The 23194-nt window shown below is 45.9% G+C and overlaps 1 long non-coding RNA gene across 1 annotated transcript in view; it reads right to left on the reverse strand.

Moving 5' to 3' along the window:
• Positions 1–14700: 14700 nt before the first annotated feature.
• The window catches only part of LOC121684412, a 16348-nt gene continuing 7854 nt past the window's right edge, over positions 14701–23194 (reverse strand). Inside the window, exon 3 of the long non-coding RNA XR_006023125.1 lies at positions 14701–17039. This is a non-coding gene — a long non-coding RNA (uncharacterized LOC121684412). The remainder of the gene's footprint in view (positions 17040–23194) is intronic.

Below are 23194 nucleotides of genomic sequence, written 5' to 3' on the forward strand. Positions count from 1 at the left end.
TCTCAAATTCATTAAACATATGCACCTTGCCGTTTTGATTAAGCTGACTTGGTTCCAAGTTTATCTGTGCTAATGTTAGCAGCCAGGCTAGGGACCATACAATTATGATAACAAATGAGTTTCTCAAAATTCATTGAATATAGACAATGCATATAGGCTATGCTTTGTTTTTTATGCATTTATTTTGAGGGGACCCAGCAGTTGAAGTAACTTTGAAGTTAATTTAGCAATCTTGGTGCTATGCTAATTTGTGCCAATGTTAGCTGCTAGGCTAGGAACCATATATTTTCTCTTATATACTCATATATACTCTTGAATTTCCCCTTGGGGATCAATAAAGTATCTATCTATCTATCTATCTATCTATCTATTTAGGCTAATGAACTTAGACTTAGACTTCTTTAATGTCCATAAAACTTACATAAAATGGAAAATTGTCTTTGACAGTGGCATAAAGACATACAAGAAGCACACACACACACATCACAGACAACAATATGCACAATAAATAGATAAACATAATATATAGGTAAAAACTATGAAATCAGTCCAGTTTGCTCCAGAGAAGAGTTAAAATATATAAATAATAATGAGTAAAATACATAAAGTGCCTAACCGCATATACATTTATCTGACTATGGGCAGTTCTTTGCTAGGGATGGTCACGGCTGATGGAATGAATGACCGCTTGTAATCATTCTTCCTTGCCATTGGGACTGCAAGTCTCCATCCTGATGGCAGCAGCTGGAGGGGATGAGTTGGATCTTGATAAACCTGTAATGCCTTTTTAAATAAAATCTGTGAATACAGGTGTGAGAGTTGATGTTGTTTATGCCTAATGATCTTTCCGCCCTGGTTGACTATTTGTGCCAGTGTGTTCTTTTGTTTGACCGAAAGGTGCCCATACCATGACACGATGTTGAACGTCAGCACACTCTTGGTCAGTGATTTGTAGACCATGGTCATTGTGCGCTGGCTGGTGTTGAGGCTCCTGAGTTTCCTCAGAAGGGCCAGGCGCTGTCTCCCTTTTTTGAATATGTAGTCCACATGGTTTTGAAATTGTAACTGGTGATCTATTATTGTTCCGAGATATTTTAATTGAGTGACCAGCTCCACTTCCTGACCCTTCATGCTGATTGGCTTGCAGGTGGGCACAGAGTCTTTGTTACTTCCTCTCCTGCTGCTTCCCAGCCACATCTCCTTGGTCTTGGCGATGTTGAGATCCAGGAAGCTGCTGTCGAACCATGAAGTCAGGGTGTTGATGTATTGCAGGTAGGGAGAGCTGTTTAATTAGCTTGCTAATAATATATAAATATCTGCCAGTGGCTAGTAGATGTGCACATTTTCAAAATGTAATTTCTGCCCCTGGATATTACCATTAAAGCTTACATAAGGTAAGTTTATACAATCCGCTGAAGAAGAATTTTGTCTGCTTGTTTGTTCCAGGGCCATCATAAGGAAGTTGTTCCTGGGTCTTCATAAGGAAGTTGGTCCAGGGCCATCATACGGAAGTTGTTCCTGGGTCATCAAGGAAGTTGGTCCAGCACCATTTAAGGTAATAAATCTCTGATTGCTCATTGCTTTTCATTTCACTACTATTTTACACAAAACTATGCAAGGACTTAACTGTATTGAGATAAAAGATGTAGTGACCTCATTCTGGAGGGAAATTTCAAAATGGCAATGGGTGCAGCAGAAGGCTCACATTGATGACATCACATGGCAGTGATTGGTTAAAGGGTTGTTGTTCCAGGAACAACATTAGAATGTTAATCCAGGAACAGCTCTTACTTGAAGTGTCCGGAGGTGTCCGCAGCCCTCAAGAGCCTGCTGGTTCTGTAAGAGAGCACTCTGTAATCAGAACACTATACCCCCCAAACCCCCGGCCACACACACGCACACACACAGACACACAGACACATGATATTCATGAGGATATGTACTGACACTAACTCAAAGACACATATAAGCATTTACATGTACATGGAATGCCACATTTTTATTATTCACATAATAATAAGCTGTTTGCATGTGAACTCTCTCTCTCTCTACACACACACACACACACACACACACACACACACAGGCATTCAGCCATTTCCTTAAATAGTGCATTATGTCATGCAATGTTAAATAAAGGATGCAGTAAATTCTGGTCTTTATGGCTTGTCACATCCTCGTCTTGATCACCAGCAAGTCTGGTCTCATATTAACCTCCTCCTCAGATTCTAACTCTATCCACTCCATGTCACTCACTGGCTGGCTGAAATGTCACTGCGTGGGCGCGATGCCACATTGCGTTACTGTACCGTCCCAGTCTGTGCTCTTGTATGTGTGTGTGTGTGTGTGTGTGTGTGTGTGTGTGTGTTAGCCCTCCGAGAGCTGCAGGTAGTCGGGCAGTGGGTATCCCTGTGGACTCCACTGCAAACTCACCACTCTCCACTGACACTCCGTCTCAGCTGGCATCAGTCCACAGCCTTGCCAGGGTGGCACGCGGGGCCAAGTAACTAATAGGCAGCCTGGGTGGGTTCAAGCTCCAGATTGTGGGATGCAGTGTGTGTGTGTGTGTGTGTGTGTGTATTTTGTCATTTGTATTTTATTGGGTTGAAGAAAATGACTTAGTATTACTTATTAGGTGTGTATTTTGTAGTTTACAAATACTGCCAAATATTTTTGGAAAAAACAATACTTTTGGTGATAACATCATAAAAGTGCAAAATAATAAATGTAGCCTCGACTGGTGCTGATTTAGAAATTTGACCAGACTTCTTGAGTTTCAGGAAGATGATCCAGTGCAAGATGAGTAACGTGTTCTTGAGAACTTTAATCATCAGCTTCTTGAGAACTTGAATTATCCAATTGGAATTCATGGAACTGGTTTTGTGGTTGCCCTGTAATATTGCTCAAAACGTTACCCCATGTATCACCTAAAGCAACACAATGAAAAATTCACATTTATCCCCTTGGCAATATAACATCATTTAGCTCTTACACGGTAGGTAAATAACAACTAAAAGGGTCATGATCCTTCCTGATCAACAGCGTTGCACAGTGCAATATCAAGCAATCTGGGCATGCACTGACAATGTCAGGGACTTATCTCCACTTTATACCACTTTTAAGTTCAGTTATGACTTTTTGAGTGCATCTCTGATACAGTATTTAGGCTGTGAAATGGAACAAGCAGGTCAGCATAGTCGGCATGTCTCGTAGGCAGAGAAAAGCTCTGTCTCTCAAACACCGTCTATTTAATCAACCGAGTCAGTGTACTGATGAAGGAAGAGATAAAATAGACAGATATGGAAGGTTTGCAAAGAGATTTCATGCTCCCTTTAAATAATATTTTTAGAATTTTCAAAAAAGAAAAATACAGTATTTTATTTTGATACATGTCGTGGCCACTATATTTCGTATTTCAATTTCGAACACTTAATGTATTTAATAAATGTTGATGTATTTTTGCCCATCTCTGTGTGTGTGTGGGGGGGGGGGGCTACATTAGACGCCCTAGATAAGACTGGGAGGGGGTGGGGGGATGTGGTCACGGAGCCTTGTATGTTGCCACTTTTAGCAGCATGATTAAACAGCTTGTCTCATCACACACATACACATTCACACACACCACACACACACACACACACACACACACACACACACACACACACACACACACACGTGGCTTGCCCAAGCTTGCAGAAGGGCCATCACACGGGAATCTAATAGTGTTTGTGTCACCCCTTAGGTAAAATCTCTCTACTTCTCTCCCTCTCACTTCTTCCATGCTAATGACAGAAGAGTCTCGTAATGGTTTGTTTGTCACACTGCTAAGCATTGTGGTGCTTAACTGGCTGCACTTCTCAGCTGGAAAACAGGATGGAGAGCTCACAGAATGTGCAAAGGTGTCCGTGTGTGTTCACGTGAGAGACTAAGAGGGAGCTCATCTGTGCGTGTGTGTGTGTGTGTGTGTGTGTGTGTGTCTGTGTGTGTGTGTGTGTGTGTGTGTCTGTGAGAGAGATAGAGAGAGAGAGAGAATGATGTATTGAGCAAGAGAGAGAGTGTATGTATGTACATGTGCATCTGTGTATGTATATGTGCACCCCTAAGATTGTTGGTCTGTATACGAAAGATCATGTTTACCTTTTTTTTTGCATGTGAGACATGTCTCTGCATGTGATCATATCGGCACATCTGCCCCACTGCACGTGTGTGTGTGTGTGTGTGTGTGTGTGAGAGAGAGAGAGTGTGTGTGTGTATGTGTGATATTTAAGCATATTATTGAGGTCAATCTCTGTGTGCATGTAACTGAGATAGTGTATGTACTGTATGTGTATGAGAGTATGTATGTGCATATCTGAAGGTGTTTGTGTGCGTAAAAAAAGAATTGATTTGTTTTAGTATGTGCATGTGAAAGAGACAGATCTGTCTGTGCGTTTTTACATGGTTGTGTGTATGAAGGTTAGACAGTCAGTGAGCATATGTCTCTCTCTCTCTCTCTCTCTCTCTCTCTCTCTATGTGTGTGTGTGTGTGTGTGTGTGTGTATGTGTGTGTGTGCATTGCACGCACAGTAAATGCCAGTGCAGTACCTGTGCTTTCCAGCAGGAGGTGGTTGGGGACAGGAGCGGGGCGAGGCTGGGCTGGGGCTGGGCTCACTGGGCGTGTGCAGCAGCAGCAGCAGCAGCAGCCGGAGCACTCATGAGCACGAGGAGCAGAATCAGGATCTGTCTGGGCCTGCAGACACACCTCACAGACAGGAGTTGTCCCAGCGCCAGCCATGGGGCATCCATGGGAATGTTCTAGAAACTCATTCCAGTGCTGAGCGATGCTATTGCCAGACCCATTGCCTGGCGCGGTAGGCATGCTACATCGCCGGTGGAGAGGGCGGAGAGGGTGACTCATCATTTTATTGAACCTGTGATTCATTCAGCCAATACCAACAGACTGATGTGTTTTTTTGATTAATTCACAATTGATTTATGTGATGCTGGATTCATGTGAGTTAATTGTCTTTGCTCAGACTGAGAACAAAAAACCAACCAACACTCTCTCACACACAGCAAGTACATAAAAACAGGTATACATTTGATATGTGAAAAGTCTTTTTAAAGTCATATAGAGTTCTCTGGGATACAGCCCTTAACATACAGCTGCTTTACAGTAGGTTGGAAAACTGAGGCTTTGTTGGCCTCCGGGTGTCATGGCTACGGAGTGCCCAGAGTTCTCCCTTTCCTGAGCCCCATGTGCCTTCTCTCGACCTTTAGCTACATACCGACGCACATAGCAGGCAGTACAAAGGGCACACGCACACACACTCTGACTCCAGTGCAGTACACACATGCACTCACTAACACACACACACACACACAAAGAGAGAGAGAAAGAGAGAAACACACAATCTCACACACACACATGGCCCTGCTGACGTAGCCACCACCTTCACACTCTCACGTGGGCTTGGCTTAGCTCCGTCACCCTTGGAGACCAGCTGACCGGGATATTCTGGGATGTCTGTGGGATCAGACAGTCCCGTGGAGTGAGTTTTTAACCTCCTTGTGTGTCTCAGGTGTGAAACATGTTAAATGCCATTACAGAAGGTCCATCCTGAGGTATTGAGTGAGTCTAAATGGGGTTTGGCTGGGTGTCTTTCCCCTGCCATTCATTTCCAAAACCATAAACACCTCCACACTGTGTCACCAAGGCTGATGGTTACTTCATGCTAAACATACACTGATTCGGTCACTCCCATAAGTTTGTGTTTCATGTTGCTACACTACCTATGGCATCAACCCTGTTTTTTTTAATTGTTTTTTAAAGGTGGGACGCTTTGTAAATTGTAAATAAAAACAGAATGGGATGTTTAGGAAATCTTATAAACCCCATTTTTTACTGAAAATAGTGCCGTCAACATATCAGTCGTTGAAACACATTTTTTTTTTTTTGAAAATGTATGTTCATTTTGAGTTTGAATTTGAATTTGATGCCAGCAACACGTTTCAAAAAAGTAGCTTGCTGACCACTGTGTTGCATAACCTTTTTCTTTTTTATTGGGATCTGAGGAGACCAGTTGCTGGAATATTGAGAATGAAAATGTTGTCCTATACTTGCCTGACTTGTGTATACATGCCAAATGGGAATATTCAAGACCCTAAAAAAGACATCTTGATGGCAGCATATGTGTTGCTCCAAAATATTAAAGGAGAAATCCGGCCGATTTTTACATGGATCTTGATCGCTAGACGTCGTCGAGTAGGCCTACTGTCGATAGGAAAAATGACGACCAAAATCAGTGCTACCGAACTTGAGTAGCTGCCGCTAATGGCCAGTACTCCTAGGCTACAATGCTAGTTCTGGGAGCATAATCTAAACGTTTTTTGCCTCTTAACAGACTCAAAATGTCTGTAATATATCAACAGAGTCCTTACGTGACAAAACAATGCATTTTCTACTCATTAGCTATGAAGAAACCGTCTTTAGCTGTATGTGGAATCCATGATTTCCAAAAAGAATGTCAGATTTTCATTGGTCTAACCACAGGACAGTTTTCCACATTGCCTCAGCCTATCTTAAATGAGCTCAGGCCCAGAGAAGACATCGTCTCTGGATCATGTTTATACAGTTTTCCTCTTTGCATGGTGGAGTTTTAACTGGCATTTGTAGATGCAGCGTTGAACTGTGTGAACAGGTTATTGGAGATTTTCCTGAGCCCATGCATCATAACAGATTCAGGTCTGTTTTTAATGCAGTTCCACCTGAGGCCTGAATATCGTGGCCATCCAATTGCATACAGAGATTTCTCTGGATTCTCTGAATATTTGAATGATATTATGAACTATAGATGATGAAATCCCCAAGTTCTTAGAATTTTTACGATGAGGAACATTATAGAAATCAAATGCAATCACACAACACAAAGGCAAAATTAACAGAAAAGGACCATGAACTTGTTAGACATCCATGCTTTGACATTGTCTTCAATAGTAATAGCTGCAGTTTCATCAGCTGGGTATCATCAAACAGCATAACACTGCTTTTTACAGATAAAAAAATCTGTACAAAGAAATGAGCAGGGTTACAAGAAGTGAACCTTGCAGAACTACATAACTTACTTTTATATAAGTGAATGTTCACTATGATCATCGATCAGCGGAAGACAGAGAGGTAAACCAAAAGCTGGGTTTGGGCACTGTATTCAGGATTTGTTCAGGATTTAGAGTCTCTGTAAAATAGGATGATCAATACTTTGAAAGCAGCACAAAGGTCTAAAATAACTAGTATTGAAATGTGGTATATAGGCCTATAGCCTATGTATCATTCAGAATTTTGACAGGCTGTCTCATTGCTGTAAAGATCTCTACTTTAATATTCAAAGATGTATACTTAGAGCTACAGTATTATTGATAGGCTATTAATGCACACCCATGGACATGCATGGCACCCATCTGCAGCTTGCTGGACAAGACATGTGGTCTGCATTTCCAACTATGTTTTTACGACTGCTTATGTCCTGTTGAAGAAATCCCCATTTGGTAAGAAATTAGGTCTGCTCAGTGAACATACCAAATTATATTTCTTTCAGGTTGGGCAGTAAATCCGATTATTTACTTTTTCTGTAGACTTGAGGGCTACTATGTAGACTATACCATTCCATTGTTTTGCATTATTTACCATGTAGAAATCAAATGTGATTTGGTACATTATTTGGATGAAGTAATTGAAAAAGTGAATACAGTACTCATTACATTTTTTTACAGTATAACTGGTAACCTGTGACTTATTACATCTCAAAAGCACCCTTTACAAACCTGATCTCTTTTAATGTCCTTGGACCCCAACTATTTTGGCAGTCATTTTTTAGCTCCCCCTTTTTATCACTGTGGCGTCTCAAATGTCTTATAGGATAGTAGATTCTGGAAAATGCAGCCAGAAGATAGGACTGCTTTTACCACAAACTATGTGCTGTCCCAAGCTGTGTCGATTTTTTTGCAACCATGCTGCCATTCTGGATTCATAATGCCCTCTGCAACAGTAAAGCTGGCTTGACTGTGCTGTGTGCTAATATGTGGCCTTGCACAGTGCCCTGTTGTGCTCTTATATAATATGCTGTTCTGCTTGGCACCATGCTGTGATTGTGAGGTTGTGCGGGACCATGTGCATTGCCCCACCACCACAGTACTGCATCCTGTCTAGTGGTCTAGTATAGCTCTGCTACTGCTCTGCTCAGCCCAGTGGAGACAGGCTGTGGAGTCTCGTCTCAGTCTGTGCTCTAGCCTACACCGATGAAGCTGCATGGGACTTTTTAATCACACGCCTGGCCACTCCTACAGGACACACACACACACTGACCAACACCACACATACTCCCACTTCTGGTTTAGGCTTTCGTAATGTACAGTGTGTTTGTTCACCCGACAACACTGGAGTTTGAGACTGAGGTGTTGTTCTGTTATTCATCCTGCACAGTCTATTTGGACTTGTAAAAATGCGCTCTTTTGTGTTGAGTCCCACAGGATGCCAAGCCCAATGCACACGTCCAGTGGGCTGTGCCACATTGCTGTTCACTGTGCTATGATGTGTTCCTCTGTGCCACATTGCTGTTCACTGTGCTATGATGTGTTCCACTGTTTTGCTGAATGTAGTATGGCATGACTCCACCGTGACATCAGCTGAAGTGCTCCTCAAAGTTGTGCACCCTGTAGACACTTGACACTAGACTAAAAATTGTATCATTATATAATAACACGTTATTAGCTTCTGCAGTCTTCTATGCACTGTACATACAGCATATGTTATATAATTCAATACTACTTTGTCATGTGCTACATGGCTCAAGTTGCTGTTCTGTCATATGCAATGGCATGCCGTTGTGTTCAGTGGTATGCTGCTATGGCTGTGCTGTAGGCTGCTCAGTAGTAAACTGTATGGTAACTGTATGATAAACAGCTGTGCTGTGCTATACTGTGCTCTCCTATGCAATGCTTTGTTAAGCTATGCACTGCTGCGTTGTGCTGCTGTACCCTGTGGTTGTGTTCTACACAGAGAGCTATGTTAGCTCTGCATAGCAGGCTGTGCTGTATTGAGCTATGCTAAGTTAGGCTATGCTCTGCTGAGCTCTGGTCTGTGGTTTTGCACTCCACAGTACGGCATGCGCCTGGCGTGACTGGTCAGCACCGGTCCCCAGGGGGGAGTGGACCGTTGCGGACTGTGGCGACGCAGGCAGAGAGCCGTGCTGGGAGCTGTGGGGTCCAAGCCAAAGCTGCGCTGCATTAGCGCATTCTTCCCCACAGAGAGCCTTGGAGTCAGGGGTCAGTTAAACACTCCCACGCAGGGACCCTGCAACGCCCTGGGTGGCAGGACAGTTATGGAAGACACACGCAGAGGAAAACAACGCAGAGTCTGATGACAATGGACATCCCATTCATAAGACTAATGCTGCAATTAATTATTAAGAGAAGGACTAAATCCCTTTCAGATGTAGGGAGTTTCACTAATGTTTGTTCGACTGCTTGCTTGAATTTCCCCTGGGGATCAATAAAGTATCTATCTATCTATCTATCTATCTTCTTCCACAAATTGGGTCCATTTTGTAGACACCAACAGAGCCTATTTCTTTTGTAAATTTTGCTATGAAATATGTAAGTGTTACATTCCTCAAGCCTATTTAATCTTAACAAGTGGGACCTGAATTCATATGGTGGATTTCCAGCTTAATGATGTCACTTCAGATATAATCCTATATTAACAGGAAGGGGGACTTTCGATGTGATGCAAAAGGCTGTGGTAGTATAGAGTGGCACCTCCAGCTGACTTTAGGGGGAAATCTGTGCTCTTGAGTAATCTGGAGTTCGTCTCAGGTCAGAGGATTTGCAAACACTTCTGGGAAAAAATGTAAGTGGGTGTCCTCAATACACCCAGTATCTTCATGTGTGCTGAAGGCAGGGGTGTCACTGCAGAGTGTGTATGTGTGTCTGGTCGTCTGGGTTAAATATAAGACTGACTCTAAATAGAGGGTTGGCTTTTGGGCTGAATTATTATTATTAAGCATAGAGCACCCTGTGTCAACCCCCCCTGGAGTCAATATGAGCTATTTTCCATTAGAGCTAATTGAAATTTATAGAGGAAATATACTGAACGTATATCACAATGTTTTCACTGATACCATATATAGTACATATACTATATATGAAAACAGACAAAAATAAACTCACAGATATAAATCAAAATCAAGTCATTAACTTAATGAATATAACATGTTATTGTGTATGTTATTGTATGTAATTGTGTATGTTATTGTCTGTATGGTACATTTTGTATGTATGTGTGATATGTACGTGCATGTGTACAGGCATGCTCATGTGTGTGTGTGACTCGGTAGTATTCCCCGCCTCCTCTCTGGGGTGTCAGCTGCGCTCTCCTGCACATGCCTAGTGTGGAGTGTGGCGGAGCGTGGCGCCGCAGGTGATGGCTTGCTGCAGCAGCGGCAACGGCAGCAGACAACGGGGCGTCTGACGGCCTGCTCTGACAGCGCTGACCGCTCCCAGACGCACTCCATGACCCTCCAGAGTCATCCCTCTCCTGAGGCATTCCTGAACTGGGTCAATTAAACCATGGGTGCATGAGGGAGAGAGGGGGGGATAGAGAGAGGGGAGAATGGAGAGAGAGAGGGGGAGAGAGGCAGAGAGAATGACAACACAGACAGGCTGAGATGGCAAAACAGTGAAAAAACGATCCATCCATCCATCCATCCATCCATCCATCCGTCTGTCTGTCTGCCTGGCATATCCGTCCATCGCATGTCTGTCGTAACGGCTTCCATGTGCTGTCGGCCCCAGTGAGAGAGAGAGAGAGGAAGAGGAACTTGTGCTCTCCGCTCGCGAGAACAGCTATTGACAATTTCCTGAAGTATGCGAGCGCACATGCGGCGCACATCCCAATAGGGCCCCATAGCCTGGGTAAATCAAAGGCAGACTGTTCTCACGTGGCCTTACATGTGGATTACAGACAGAGAGAGAGAGAGAGAGGAGAGCAAGAGAGAGAGGGAGAGAGAGAGAGAGGCCTCAGCAGCCTTTGCTGCCTCGGGAACCAGCTGAGAACTATGCATATACAGCACAATTCCATGATTTCAGCTACGTAACCTGTGGGTTTACCATAGGACAGCCTCTATGTAAGTTACATAGAGAGAGAGAGAGAGAGAGAGAGAGAGAGAGAGAGAGAGAGAGAGAGAGAGAGAGAGAGTGGAAGGGAAACAAAGAGTCACTGTGGAGACTGTCGTTCCTCTTTTACCAAACAATGTCTGTGCATTAGTTCTCTTGCTTGTCCCCATTGGTCTGTTGCCATGTCACCATGTTCACATGGACAGCTTGTTCTCTGCTTAGCTTAGCAGCGAAGAAACTGGAACTGACCATGACAGCTAACTCATACAAGAACTGAACAAAGATCAGGTTACACATGTCAGTGAGTGTGTGCGGATAGTGTGACTTAGCATATACATGAGGAGGAGACACACACACCCACCCACCCACTCTCTCACACTCTCGCTCTCTCATTCACACACACACACACCTCAAACTCACAAACACACACATATACATACACACACACACACACACACACTTGCTCTCTCAAAACACACTGTGACACGGAAATGGCTGGTTCTGCCAAACAGCAAAGCCCTGTTTCATCTGGCCTCACTCGTTTAACTCCTCAACTGACTGCCAGATAGATGAAACCAGACTAGGGTAAAAGGTGTGTGTGTGTGTGTGTGTGTGTGTTCTGAGGACATATTTGGAGTACAGATAGGAAAAGAGAAGTTGGGTGTTCATACTGTATGCCTGTGTATATGTGTGTGTGTGTTAAGCAGGTGTTAATTACCTGTGCTATTTTCAAACATAGTAAACTCTGAGTTACCTCCTCCAGTAGGTTCCAAAAGTGTTGTGCCCTCTGACCTTTTAGGAAACATAGCAGCTCCACTCGACTGCTACTGCCCAGACTCCTCACATGGGAGCACCACCAGCAGTAGGACAGTTTTTACAAAATAAATAAGTATGTTAATAGTTCCCACACATCCTAAACACTGTATGAACCGGGATCGGTTCGGACCCAGACCTGTTTCCGATTGGAGCCCAGTCCAGCGCCACCACTGCTCTTTGTGCGGACCCTCTTTTGGGTGTGGTGTCTGTAGAGGGCAGCTGCAGATGGACCATCTCACCCGGATCAGCGCCAGTTCGGGGGAGGTTGGCGGGCAGGAGGGTGAGCTTTAACTCTCTTGGTTAAACCGCTTCCGGGTGTGGAGTATGTAACCTGCAGCGAATGGCAGATGTTGAGAGGGAACCATGTCCTGGGAACCATGTCCTGGGAACCATGTCCCTTTAACAAGATTGTCTGTCTCGTGCGTGTGTGTGTCCCCCCGGCTCAGACTTTCCGTGGGATTACATAATCGGCCTGCGGCCGAGCAGGGAGAGAAGCGTCTGTCTGTCTGACAGCTCCTGTACCTGACGTCACTATCGGGATTAAGTGTGAAGGTACAGAAGCGGCAGATTAAAGATTCACAATGCATTTTTTGTTCTCCTCTTCCTGTTCCCTTCATTCAGGCCCACAATGATCCTTATCCCTCTATCGCTCTCTCTCTCTCCCTCTCTGTATCACTCTCTCTCCCTCTATCGCGCTCTCTCTTTCCCACCCTCGAGCTCAAAACTCCTCCACCTTTTTCCTCTCTTCCCATCATCCACACAAATCTCTTGCATCTATTTCAAGCGAGCTGTGTAGCATATGTGTGTGTCTGTGTGTGTGTGTGTGTGTGTGTTTAGCATGTGTGTGTGTGTGTTTAGCATGTGTGTGTGTGTTTAGCGTGTATGTGTGTGTTTAGCGTGTGTGTGTGTGTGTGTGTGTGTGTGTGTTGAGTAGAACGTATACAGGGCTGTGGGGGTTTGGCTTGTTAGTCAGTGGCGGGCGTAGACAGCAGGCGTAGCCAGCGTGCGTACATCCACTCTGAGTCATCTGCTGCCATGAGACACCCAGGGGTGGGTTTTACAGGAGCCCCTAATGAGTCCCACAGACCGCCTGGCCTCTGGTAGCAGGAGGCACAGACGCTCCCCTCCGGTCTGGGGTATGCATGGGGGCGTGGAGGATGGAGAGAGAAAGGGTCTCTCTGCTATTCCTCCCCCGTCCCCCATCTCAGCATTACAGATGATAGTTTTTTGGAAAAATATCAGCGGTCGGCCATTTTCTTTTCTTCTCCAATGGCAATTCTCAGTGCACATATAGGGGAATTCACTCCACATCCTGTCTGTGTGTGTGTGTGTGTGTGTGCAGTGACTCATGTGCTGGAATTCATATTTACCAAGGGTCAGTTTAGATGTGGTGTAGACTCAGGGACAGTATGTGCACTGAGTGGGTATGAGAGAGAGAGAGAGAAAGAGAGAGAGAGAGAGAGAGAGAGAGAGAGAAGAGAGAGAGAGAGAGAGAGAGAGAGAGAGAGAGAGAGAGAGACTAGGCCACAGCCGCAGTAGAGCAGAAGAACCCGGGGAAGCAGTGCACTGAGTCACTGTCTAGAGACATGTGACTCGCTTCCACTCAGACAAAATGGCCGCTGGAGAGCACTTTTTTAGGTCAAACTGAGCGTGTTACAGTATGTGAACCCACTGCATAGCATAGTTTCTCACAGTAAGACTCATTTGTTTAACAGTATAAATTAACTCTTTATATCTTTGTCAGATCACATCTCATTTTACTTTGAAGTACATTACATTTTTATATTTATGTTATTTTATACCTTTCACTTAGAAGAATTCTAATTGCTAGTAATCATAAAAAACACATTAAGTATCTCAGCCCATTTGAGTAAAACATGACCATCCATCCCATCTCCTCATGTAGCGCTCCATGGCCTGCCCACTCCGCTGACCCTGGTATGCAGAGGTCAAGTTGAGATTGCGGGATGAGGGAGCAGCGTTGCAACACCGTCTTTGTCAGGTGTGGGCCTAATGATCTCCCAGTAGCCTGGTACTTGGGATAATCTCTTTAAGCAGCTTTCACATGGTTTGGGACGGGAAGAGAGGTAGTGTGTGTGTGTGTGTGTGTGTATGCGCATGTGTGAGGGGTGGGGGCTGGTACGGAGCCCGATGTGTTCTCTGCTCCCCGATCCCTGTCAGAGCATGTGAAGAGAGATGAGTCATCCAACAGGAGGATTGGAGAGGTTGAGGGGCATACAGCCTACAGCACACTTGTCAGAACAGTGACACACACACACACACACAGATTCTCAAATCATCACACAGTGCTCAGCTTTCCTTGAATGGGGGCAACCATTGTCTCATTGAATGTCTCTTTTTAAACTTCCTAGCTTTGGCAAGCAACGAGGCAGTCACAGTTCACTGTTGTCACTTAGTTCCTTAACGGTGAAATGAAAACTCAAATGCCAGCAGAGCAGGAGTCCCTCTCCATCTTCAAGAATCTCTCTCCATTCTGAACACCTCGGACAATCCTAACATGCCTCACGTTCTCAAACTTACAATGCATATCTACTTGAACTCGTAATACTTTGTGCTGATTCTCTAAAAATCCCTAAACTTACTGAGGCGTGACTGTTGTTCTTCAATTGTAGAAATTGTTGTAATTGGTTTGAATAAAATCGTATTGGTATTGTACTTTGAAAAAAACATTGTGTATGGTTAATAATAAAGAGGGAAAACACTCAGACAACATAATTAATTTGCTTAGGAGTTTATTGAACTGATTATTCAAAAATATGTCACTGACATGGCTATTGATACGACAAAGCAAGGACTTCCTGCTTGTGACCCTTCACCCAGTTTCCAAATTACAGAGCAAGTGAGTTTGTGTGTGTGTGTGTGTGTGTGACAAAGGGATGTGATCTCTGAGAAGCCGATCTGTCTGACCTCTTGATCCTCTTGGCAGACTGCACCAGGTAAGCAGGTATAGTCCATGAGAGCACCCAAGGACACACTCACACATGCTAATCTTCACTATAAATACAAATATACATATTTTACTCTGCACACAAACAGCAGAAATTATATTTAATCTAGAAAAGAATAATAATAATGCAACCTGGGGTCTAAGCCCCACAGACACCATCTGAACCTCTGACCAAGACAGGCTTCTTAGGTGTGTCGCTTCAAATCCGGAGCCGAGAGGACCCTCTGCAATCTTTTAATGTACTTGGGGCCACATTGGCTGCAGCCTAGAGAGGATCAGGTAAGGCACCTTGGCCCATGACCGGGGAAAACCCTGCACAGGGGTCAGAGTGTGGCGGCTCTGTTACATGAGCAAAGTAGGATGTCTTACAGGGTGAAGATCTAAGAGGTGTGCGATCCTGTAGACAGGGTGTGTGTGTGCGATCCTGTAGACAGGGTGTGTGTGTGTGTGTGTGTGTGTGCACGAGTCTAGGCAGGTATAGTATGAGTGTAGAGGGCGAGACAAGAGAGGGAGTAGGAAGAAAGAAGAAAAAGTGAAAGAGCGAGAAGAGAAGAGAAATTATATTTCCTGAATATTTTATGCATCTTTTATTTTGAAAAACAATTCTTTGACTACACCGTACTGCTACACTATGCTATGTGATGCTGACAGAAACTGAATGGACTTTAAATGAATAAAGTCTGTCTCTTTCTTTGACTGGACTCCTCGTGGGCATCTGGTATCTAGAGAACATTCCCTACCTTTGTGTTCATCTGGCTTGGCACTTTCCAGCAGGCCATTTTTTCATATCCTGTTTTCAGCGGCGGCTTTCGCCCTTGAAGTACGATTTACGACGCATCGAGGTCCGGCTGGCCTCTGTGGCATGAAAGTGTGTGTGTGTGTGTGTGTGTGTGTGTGTGTGTGTGTGTGTGTGTGTGTGTGTGTGTGTGTGTGTGTGGTGTGCGTGTCTATGGTTACATTCAGCCCGAACAAAAACCTACAACAACAACAACAAAATCAGCAAGGGCATTCAGACCATGGGGCAAGGGAACAAAACAAAACACAAAACAATGAAAATTACAAAAAAATAAAAAAATAAAAAAATAAAATAAAATAAAAAAAATAATAAATAAAAAAAAAATATCAGCCTTGGTTCCATGACCAACCAGTGTTTTCAGCATCAACTCTCTGGCAGAACGCTGTGACTTCACTAATAAACAGAAACACATGTCCCAGTCAGAGACCCAGGGACAGTGAGGAGAGATGGGGAGAGGGAGAGGCCTCATCATCTACTCTTCTGCCATCAGCCACAAAGGAGAGAGTAATGATAGCAGGGGTGAGAGAGAGAGAGAGAGAGAGAGAGAGAGAGAGAGAGAGAGAGAGAGAGAGAGAGCGAGGGGGGGTGAGAGAGAGGGGGATGGAGGCAGATGTATGGAGGCTATTGGTTCCTGTTTGCATTGTAAAAACATCATGCAGCCCCCTGCCCTACTCCGCACCCAAATAAGGACAGGGTGGGGGGACGTGACCAGGGTGTGGAATGTGGCTGAGTCAGCACGGGCCCTGCCCAGTTGCCTTTGTTTATGCCTGAGCAAAAATGCTCAGCCAGTTAGAGATGGCCAGGCGAGAGTGAGGAGAGGAGGGGAGGCAGGCTGGCCAGAGGGGAGGAGGGATGGAAGAAGACAGAGAGAGAGAGGGAGGGGAGGAATAGACGGAGGTAGAGAGAGGTAGGGGGAGAAAGCGAGAGGGGCAGTGGGTGGGTAGTAGAGATAGATATGTTGTGTCTGATGTCTGGTCTGATCGAGCCTCAGCGAGCAAGCAGAGAGCGCTACTCTTCAGCTGCAGCTCTACCTCCCTCAAGCCCAAGAGATCCTCTCCTCCTCCTCTCTGTGGGGCATCGGAGGTTCTGGTGCTAGGGGGGTGGCCATGAGAGGAGAGTGTGTGCAGGGCAAGAGCCAACCACAACAGTTCTTCAGCTGGCAGCTTTAGCTGGTACACAAGAACATAAAGCTTGCCAGTGAAGAACTGCTGCGGGTCAGCCAGTGAGCACGGTCTCCCTCAGGTGAGTCCATCATGGCGGTCCACTCACTGCTCACTCCCGGCCACGAGAACACTGCTGGACAGACTTACCCTGCAGGTGGACAAGGGGAAGGGAGGGAGGAGGGGAGGGAAGGAGAGAGAGGAAAAAAGAAAGCGAAACAAGTGTTAAGACAGTGGGTGTGTAGTTGTGAGAGCTATAGACAAGGAATATTCTGGATTCTGTTTTTTTCTCTCTCTCTCTTTTCTCAATTCTTCTTTTGATCCCATTTACAAACCTATTTTTAGCACACATTTAAAAAAAAAAAAAAAATAAAAAAAAAGAAACTCCCCTCACTCCAGCCATTCAGCCAGTGAACATTCAGTCCTTCCACTGAAAAACACCCAGTGGAGCTGAGAAGTATCCGTTTGGCGCCCCACCCCATCTCCTGGGCCTCTCCCCAGTGCTAAATGATAGCCGCGGGCCGGCCACTGTAAAAATGCCCCAGCCCTCAGAGCGCACAGGCCACAGTGTGCACTCATCCCTCACCCAGAGCCACAGGCCTGTCGGGGTTTATGGCACTTTACTGTGGCATTAGCCAGACAAAGCTTAGATTGACTTTGAGTGTGTGTGTGTGTGTGTGTGTGTGTGATTGAACCCTGGAACTTCATATGAGAACTGTCTGTGACAGACACCACAGGCCCTACTGGTTGAGCCTTAATATCTTCACATACCCACACACACACACACACACGAGGGGAGGCGATTTGAGTGGCACATTCATCCCCCACTTCCCTGTTCTCCCCCATCCTCCTCGGCCCCTGCTCCTAATTGAATACAGACAGACTGTTGGCCCTGCGGACAAGCCGGGGACAGAGAAGGAGCTCTGTTTGATCAGCAGGGAAGAACTTTTGTTTCTATTCGAGTTCCCCCTTCATTTTTTTTTTTTTAACGGGAGCTCGGGAGCGGCGTGGCCGCCAGGGAACACAGGCCGTGTGTTTAAGAGGCGGTCTGGACTCGTGTGGGCGCGTGCGGCAGCTCAGCTCTGGAGTTCCTCAGCGCTCAAACACTCCAGATTTCATGACTCGTGTTGTAAACCTCATCGTCAAATCATCAGGATCGCTTTCCTGCTGTCCGACTCAAACAGGAATACTCTTGTGCGCATGTAGGCAACTGGGTACTTTTATCCTACTGAATTACAGGAGAAAAGCCAATCTCCTACAAAGATGTGTTTTTAAAAAAAAAAAGTAAAGTAGGCTATATTTGAACTACTGTACATCCGACTATCAGAAAAAGCTAAAATTTGATGTCTAGTTCATTCTAAAAATAAAACCAGCAGATTCAGTATGCAGTCACTTCCTCGACACCAATGCGTGCAGTAATGCTTAAAGACTTGAGTGTTTCTTTTTTTTTTTTTTTTTTTAGAGGTGGGGAGGTTGTGGGGGGGTTGCACACAGCACCTCAAAGAGACATTGATTGGGCCAGCCAGTGTGTTAAAGGTTGCTTTGTGGCCGTGCATTTCTGAAGCGGTTCAAGGACGAGCCCTGGGTGAGCAGGGAGGCAGGCAAGCAGGCAGGCAGAGGCACGAACCCATCGACCCCTGCCTGTGCTGAGCTGAGCTGAGCCGAGCGGAGCTACACCACACCACCACCACCACCGCCACGCTGGAAAGAGCCAGAGCGCAAAGCACTAGCCAGAGGCACCATACACACACACACACTCTTTCTCGCTCCCTCTCTCTCCCTCACACATTCACACACACACCCTTTCTCTCACATACACACACACTTGCTCTCTCAAAACACACTGTGACACGGAAATGGCTGGTTCTGCCAAACAGCAAAGCCCTGTTTCATCTGGCCTCACTCGTTTAACTCCTCAACTGACTGCCAGATAGATGAAACCAGACTAGGGTAAAAGGTGTGTGTGTGTGTGTGTGTGTGTGTGTGTGTGTGTACCGGAAAAAGGAATTTACAAATGTGGTTTGCCTGTGACAATCCGATCGTACTGGGTTAGGTGAACCCCTATCCACCCCCACCCTGTTTTCCGTTGTGTTTTCCGCCGTGTCTTCGGCGTGTGGATATCAGACACCTAAATGCCTGAATTGTTCTTTGTTCTAGTTTGGAGATAAAATTCCTTCTGTGTCCAGGAGGCTACAAGCAGGGACAACTGAGGAGTATAGTTTCAGGAGTCAAACACACACACACATGCATACACATACATACACTCACACAGACACAGACACACACACACACACACACATTTTATCTTATGTGCACGCCCGCACAGATACACCTCATTGCACTTCAATGTTCTTTAGTTTGCAGACCTTCATCTCTCTCGAACACACAAACGCACACACTAATATTTACGCAAACGCACACAAACACTACACTATACATTTGACGATCAGTTGGAACATTATACTTTACCGAGCATGGCATGGCAATGCCATCATCCAAGACAATGGGCAACAAGCAGGCCGATGCACTTGTCCAACGCTCTAAAAATACACTGTGAAGCCAACTACCCTAGACCTCCAAAATGACCAAAACAGCTTTGCCCCAAACCACTGTTGTGCTCTCCGCTGTACCCGGGCAGCCAGTACCCACCCAGCAAGAGCACACAATGCCAACCTCATCCTGACCCCGCTGGAGGGGGGCGGGTGGGGTGGGCTGGGTGGATACTGGACTGGTCCCACCACAGGACAAACGAGAGTGTTCAAGCATACTACACTCTTCCTGTCTCTCTCTCACACACACACACACACACACTCACACACACACACAGTTGCACACAACCTCGCTCGTTGTCGCCATGGAACACTCTGTTCCCAGTGAGTGATTTATTGTCCAATGTGGACATTTCCCAGAACAATTACAGTCAGCCGGCAAACCAGACTGAAGATGAGGCTGCCTGGTGTGGTGACTTATCCTCTGCTACCCCTCCTAACACACACACACACACACACACCACCACCCCCCTTTCCCATTCTGCTCAGCCACATGCTACTCCCTGTGGCCTAAATAGCACCCCCACCATGCAGCCCCACCCCACCATCCCTCCCATCCCCCCTAAAGTCACAGGAGCACGGCGCCCCGCTCCTCAAATGAAGCCATTAATCAAAGACCTGTGGCGACGTGGAGAGGGGGAAAAAAATGTGCTTCAGACCTCTCCTCTCCTGCCTGCTTCTCTCCAGCTTCCCTCCGCCAGGACGGCAGTTGCCGGGGTGACGTGGGGAGCCGGGTCACTGCCCTTCCGCAAATGGCCGTACTCCGCCGCCACCCTCGACGTGGCAGTTAAAAGGTTGGTGGCGACGGGTGAATGGGCCCAAATTTGGTGCCGTGCACATCTAAGGAGAGCAGACACACACCTCGTTGCACGGAGTCAGTCATGGGAACCTCTCCAGGTGGTGCACTCGCTAACCCTTAACACACATTCAAACACACACACACACACACACACACAGAGCATATAAACCACAATCCTGCAACTGCTTCTCATCTGACCACTAAACTAAGAGAAGAATCTGGACAGGCTGAGTGAGAGAGAGAGATAGAGAGAAAGAGAGACGGAGGAAGGAAGAGAGTGAGAGAAAGCAAGTGAGAAAGAAAGAGTGCAGGCAAACGAGCGAGCGAGACTGGTCAGTCTTCCGCAGTCAATCCCAGCGGCTCCCTGTCCGCCATAAAGCAGTAAATAACAGGCCATATAAATCTATCAACGTGACACCCGGATCAATGAGTCAGGCTTCTCTTCAGCACCCGGATGAATAACCAAGAGGAAGCCGGGCGGCCGGAGGAAAGGGGGAGGGGAGGGGGGGCCGGGAGGAGAGCAAGGGGTGGGTGGTGCAGGGTGGGGGTGGTGGGGGTGGAGGGAGAGCCATTTAATTCATGTAAAATCCTGATTTTTTGCCTTTCCTCTGCACAGGAAGCCAGCGTTCCAAAATAAAACCCGAGCTAAACAGCAATAACAATTATGTAGTAGGAACAGCGTGTTCTACGGAACTGCAGCTCCACGCCATTCACAGAGGCCGTGGCTGGAGATGTGAAATTCCTGTCATACTTGTCTCCTCAAGCAAAAGCCCAAAAAGAACAGAGAGACAGACGGACAGAGAGAGAGAGAGAGTGTGTATATATATGTGTGTGTGTGTGTGTGTATATGTGTGTGTGTATGTGTGTGTATGACTGAGTGAGAAAGGGGGAGAGAAAAATGAGAGAGTGAGAAAGAAAGAAAGAAAGAAAGAAAGAAAGAAGTGTACAAAAACAGAGAAAAGGAAAAACAACAAGAGCAAGCAAGAAAGAGGGAGAGAGAGAAAGAGAAAGAGAGAAAGAAAGAAAGAAAGAAAGAAAGAAAGAAAGAAAGAGAGGGAGAGACACACCCAGTGGTGGAAATGCTGGAAGCACTCTTGTCCTCTCTGCTGCTCTGAATAATTTGAGGTTGGAGCCATAAATTGGCATTCCCTCCAGAATGCAGCAAGAATCTCTGGATGGAAACCGCTAGAGCCTTCTGGGAAAACAGAGAATCCATTTTAGTTATGAAGTGCCACTTGACGCAGCTAGCACGGAAAATTGCACAGATTCTTTTCAACCGGAAGTGTATCCCACTACATTTTACCCAGTATGCATACTCACGTGCATACACACACATACATACACACCTTTACTTCAAATTCCTTACCAAACAGTTACTATACACATCTACCGTTTACTTACAGTGGTCCACCACACACCTTGGAAAAAGAAGAAGAAGAGCAGCATCTGCCTGTCCTACTGATTTGAGAGTGCACCCTTTAGATTTGTGGCCACTGTAAATAATTTATCACCACCTCATCCACTTACCTACAGCATTTACTTATAATTCCTGATACATTTACATTGTTTGCCCTTTCAGTTACCCATAATCACTAACAACAGCACTAAACTATCCAACAGGACCGCCTGCTTACCAGGCCTCAATGCAATGCATCAAGTCCAATGAATCACATCCACTTGACAGAGACGCCATTCCGAACTCCTATGACATTCAGAACGGCATCTTACTCATTTACATGTAAAGTAGCGTGGAGCAGTGTGACTTGTTTAGAATGAGCTATAAATGGTTCCTCAGATGTATCATGAGACCCACTGGTGTTGGCTACTGGGAAAAGTGAGGTGGGATTGGAGGGGGGTGGGGGGTGGGGGGTGGGGGGGGGGGGGGGGAGTGGCAGTAAACAGGAAGTGAAGGCTGTGTGTCATCCGGGCCGCAGACGTCACAGACACATCCTGCCAGCTGGATTCCACGAAGCCCCAAGCCCACAGGCTCCCAGACGTGGTAATGATGCTGGGTTCTCATCCTGCCTTTAACGACGTGACGTAGCAAGCACAAGAGCGAGTGTGAGTGTGTGTGTGTGTGTGTGTGTGAGAGAGAGAGATAAAGAGAAAGAGAGAGATGCCTATCTCTAAACGCCCTCAACCCTGGCTGGATGCTCCTCACCCCCATGCCCTGCATAGACACAGACAGACACATCATAAATGGCTGATCTGCTCGAATGCTGCTGAGCCCTCAGCACGGTCTCCTTCAGCAGGGGACACACTGAGAGCACACCCCACGCCACTGCCTCCAACAGGACCTAGCCTGCAGAACACCGCCACTACCCCCATCCACACAAACGCAGTCCCTCTTAGTTTCCTTTTTTCGCAGGAGAACTATGTCCCTTGCATAGCATGTTTATAATTCATTTGTAACTTTAAAATAAACGTATAAGCCTTCCCTGCTTGCCACATTCCCACTTAAAAAATGAATGAGCATCTGGTGTGAGTGGAAGTTGAAATGCTTGTCCACTGATGGGTCTGTAGGGCCCACCTTCAGAGTAGCTGTGAGAGTTAAACTTTGAACCTTGACCTTCATGCTGCAGCACTCATTCCTTGAGGCCTCACTCGGCAAACACACACGGGCGAGCGAGCAAGCAAGCAAACAAAATAGTTTAGATGCAAAAGAGGAAATTCCACGCCGCTTATACAATGGAAAGGACTGTGGGGCAAACACGGAAGTAGCAGAGCCACTCCAGGAATTCCCATAATCTCCTGCTAATATCAGTCCCGGGAGCCGGGAGAGGAGAGTAGACTTTCCATAAATCTCTCCCAAAACATGGACCGCAGGTCTGTGTGCAGCCATGGTGGGTGGGTTAGTGGGGGGGATAGTTAGTTAGTGGGGGGGATAGAGATTTTTTTTATTGGGATGGTGGGTTGTCAGTTGACATGATAATGTTCCTGACTCTCCCTCATTTGAAA

Source organism: Alosa sapidissima, chromosome 15 (genome assembly GCF_018492685.1).
Source record: "Alosa sapidissima isolate fAloSap1 chromosome 15, fAloSap1.pri, whole genome shotgun sequence".
Classification (NCBI taxonomy): domain Eukaryota; kingdom Metazoa; phylum Chordata; class Actinopteri; order Clupeiformes; family Clupeidae; genus Alosa; species Alosa sapidissima.